Raw genomic sequence first — 3,709 nt, 5'->3', positions numbered from 1 at the left:
TGCAGGAGCTCAGACCTCTGCTGTCATGCCGGTCTATTTCCCCATCCAGATCCCTCTGGAGACAGTCCAAGCATGAGTGCTCAGACCAAAGAATGTGAGGGGCTGGAGTGGATCGCTTCTGTGCTATCTGCTCCCTGGAGAAACGGCCGGGATCCGCATAAAAGGTAGTTTCGCAATCACACACTAAACCACTAATCCTCAAAAACATTAGCCGTCCTCATCTGGGATTTCTTGAGACTTAGGGGTACTCAGCGTAATTCCATTTGTTTGGCAAATTGATGATGTGGACAGAGAGCTCTTTATCCACTCAGACAGGAAAATACTCTGGCAGCAATCTTCCATACACCAACAATAAAGAAGCAAATTACAAATGGTTTTATCCAGTTAGAAATGATGGGCCTTCAACATGAGCGCACTGGTTTAAGCATTCGGTCATCCAAAATACAGTGAGAGCTTGCTCTGCGGAAGACTGCTGGGCAAGGGCGGGTTACCGAAGCAAATTAGGAGGGAATGAATATTAAGTTTGCTGCTCAGAATATTGGGTGGCTGTCGAATCTTCGCATTTAATCTGTGCAACAACTTTGCGAAGACTGGTACTTGTCCTCCCACATTTATTCTTAGCCACCTTTTTTTAGTAAGAGAACAATCTCTACCCTGAATTTTAGCAGTATATGTGGCTTCCCAGGTATTCCTGAGTAGGATAGTGAAAAAAAATGACATACTTATGGTTGGTAAACATTTCCAAGACTCCCTTGCAGCTAGGTATGGTCATGTGACTAAGTTCTAGTCGATCAGATTTGCATAAAAGTGATATGTGCAACTTTGAGGTAAAGCCCTCACCTAGGGAGCTATTTCCTCTCTCCTCCACCTTCCTGAAAACTGAAAATAGATATGGTTGTGGGGCTAGTGAGCAAGCTTTAGTTCATCTGGGCAACATTAGAGCAGTGAGGCAAAAATAACCTGTGTCCCTTGCTGGCCTCAGAGAACAGTCTCCTACCTGTCCTCCACCACCTGCCCACCTATGGGTCATTATGTGAAAAGACAATAAACCTCTATCTTGTTTGAGTCTTTCTATTTTGGGGGGTCTCCCTGATACACAGATCAGTTTTTATAGTTCTAAAATAGTGGGTAAGAAATCTACCCTAATGATGAAAAAAGGAAGAAGTAAGCAAATTTTCTAAAATCACCGTGGTAGTAGATAGCAGACCAGGTCCAATGTGTTCCGCTACCGCACGTCATCGTCCCAAAAGCGAGCAGAGGAACCCAGTTGTGAAATCCCTGGGTTTCTCAAGAAAATCTTCGCAGTACTGCGGAGATTTCAGTGGTTCATCTTACAAAATGCGTAATGGAAAAGGGGAGGCTCTCACCTGCTACATGCCAGTCATCCTGATGTGCGTCTTACGTGTGACAACTGCAGCGAAGACACAGATGTTGGTCTCGGAATAGGCACAATCGAAGATGGCATATACTAAAATGACAATCAGTTCCACATCAGAAAGAGAAAAATAGCACTAAGTGAGTGCAGAGGAAGGGGAGGGTATATCTGGCTGCATAGGATCAGGGACAGCCCCAGGAAGGAGGTGGCACTGGGCTTGGGTCTCGCAGCATAGGGAGTGTTTAGGGGAAAGAGCCTTGCAGGTCAAGAGAGAGCAGAATGAACTAAGAACAAGAAGCCCGGGAGCACCCGAAGCAGTCCCTCAGGGTGTGCGAGGTCGTGGAGGAGGACGGAGACAGAAAACCGAGAGGCAGCAGCAGGAGAGGAGGGGAGGGGCGGATGTAAGCGATGGGCGAGGGCAGGACCCACAGCACTCGGCAGCCATCTGGGAGTGGGAGGTAAGGGAGAGAGAGGAACCCAAGAGAACTGGGAGGTTTGTTTTCGTCTAGAAGCTCGAAGGGAAGAACATTACTTAAAGATATTCTGACCAACTTGTTCCCTAATGAACACAGTGAATAAGAAGTTCTACCAGGAGCTCAAAAGAACTCCTTTGGCTGAAGGAATAGTTTACAACTAGATAAGTAAAAAAGGCGTGCTCGTAGCACATTTGTCTCTCTGAAGATGAAAGTGACGTGGAGAATTAGGGACGAAGGAGCCTCTAACTCCAAGCTTTTGAAGACCAGAATTCCTGCTCCGCCTGGGACCTGTCCTGTCTGAGGAGACCTTGTGAAATATCGGTGGACTTTTTTTTTTTTTTTAACTACTAGATAACTGTTGAATCTGTAAACTTATCCAAAGTTTGAACATATCTTGAGGCATCTTAGGAATCTCAGTAATCAGTGAACGAGCTCTCTGTAGATCCATGGCCAGGCTTCCCAGCAGCCACCCAGAACGCTTCTCCGGGCGGGGGTATGGGAGAAGTTAATAATTCTCCTCACGTCTGGCTTCCTTCTCTGCCTTTCCCCCTCACATCTTCCACCCCCTGGTAGAACAGGACACTTCTAAGTAGTTGGGAAAAGTTAAACTCTGACAGCAAAGCAAAATCAGAGTTGAAGGCAAATGTTTAACCTATCGTGTTCAAACACAGGCTAGTGACTGAAGAGTTTTAGGCTCAAAGGGCCAAATACTCTGCATTCCTGAGAAATCTAAGCAGTTTCTCCTGCTGCTGCATATTCTCTCACAGCACTTTGCCGACAGGAACCGGGCGGGTGCACCAACTGTCGATTTATCACTGAACGATTTGAATTGGGAAACTGAAGAATAGCTTGTGTCTTTGTATTATTCTTTAAATCCACGTGAAAGGAGCCAGGTGTCAGCTTCCAGCGAGAGGAACATTCTTTCGAAGGCACCATAAAGCTAAGTCCACACACTTCATTTCTCTCTTTTTTTAATTCATTAATGTATTTTTATGGTGACGTTGGTTATCGAAATCCAGTAATCCGGTCTCTGCTGTACACTTTAACAGTAAGGCACATATATATATATATATTTACACTGTGTGTTCACCTCCCATAGTTAGGTCTCTTTCTGTCACCACATATTTAACCCCCTTTACCCCATCTACCTCCCCGCTCCCCCCAACCCTCTGGTAACCACTGGTCTATTGTCCATGTCCATGAGTCTCTGTATGTTTGTCCTGTTCACTTGTTGCTTTTAGGTTTATATCCCACGCATTAGTGATATGTGATTTTCGACTTTTTCTGTCACGTGCTTCATTTCTGATTCTTTAACAGATTCTGGGGGGCCCCCGTTGTTCTGTTCGGGGTCAGGAAGCTCATTCGGCCATATTGCCACCTCCTGTAAGGCCGCTTGTCTTCTTGCTGAGCCTCGTCGATCAAATCCAAGATCCTTCCGTCTCTGTGCCTCGCAGTCCACTCTCCTGCAGCTTCGACCTCGTCAGGCTGGCACCTGGCCCACCACAGCACGTGCTTCCGCTGAGCCTGCTCGGGCTGATTTGTGTCCCCCTCTCATGCTTCCCCCACTGTCCCACATCTCGACTCCTGCCTCTGAGCTAAGGTCAGCCTAGAGCGGGGGCCACATTGCTCAGTAAGGACTCACAGCTGTCAGCTGCTGTATGGGTTAGAGAAGGGTAGGCCCTGGGGCGGGAAGCAGTTGGCTTCTTTTCTGGGTGTCATTTCTCATCTGACTGTCATTATTTCACGCTTTCCGCTCTGCCACTTTGTCCTTTGCCTCTCGGTGTGATTGACTCCGCCCAGGAGACCTAGAGCCAAGGGCCACATCATCGTACACGGTCCCTCTTTCTGAAGCTCCAGT

General features: G+C 47.1%; 1 long non-coding RNA gene across 1 annotated transcript in view; it reads left to right on the top strand.

Moving 5' to 3' along the window:
- The first annotated feature begins 3,036 nt into the window (after positions 1-3,036).
- The window catches only part of LOC111744727, a 10,522-nt gene continuing 9,849 nt past the window's right edge, over positions 3,037-3,709 (top strand). The window contains exon 1 of the long non-coding RNA XR_002782291.1: positions 3,037-3,451. This is a non-coding gene — a long non-coding RNA (uncharacterized LOC111744727). The remainder of the gene's footprint in view (positions 3,452-3,709) is intronic.

The sequence above is a fragment of the Pteropus vampyrus genome, unplaced genomic scaffold, assembly GCF_000151845.1.
Source record: "Pteropus vampyrus isolate Shadow unplaced genomic scaffold, Pvam_2.0 Scaffold6, whole genome shotgun sequence".
In the NCBI taxonomy this organism is placed as follows: Eukaryota; Metazoa; Chordata; class Mammalia; order Chiroptera; family Pteropodidae; genus Pteropus; species Pteropus vampyrus.
Note: the sequence above shows the minus strand (reverse complement) of the source record. Positions and strands in the feature narration are given on the sequence as shown.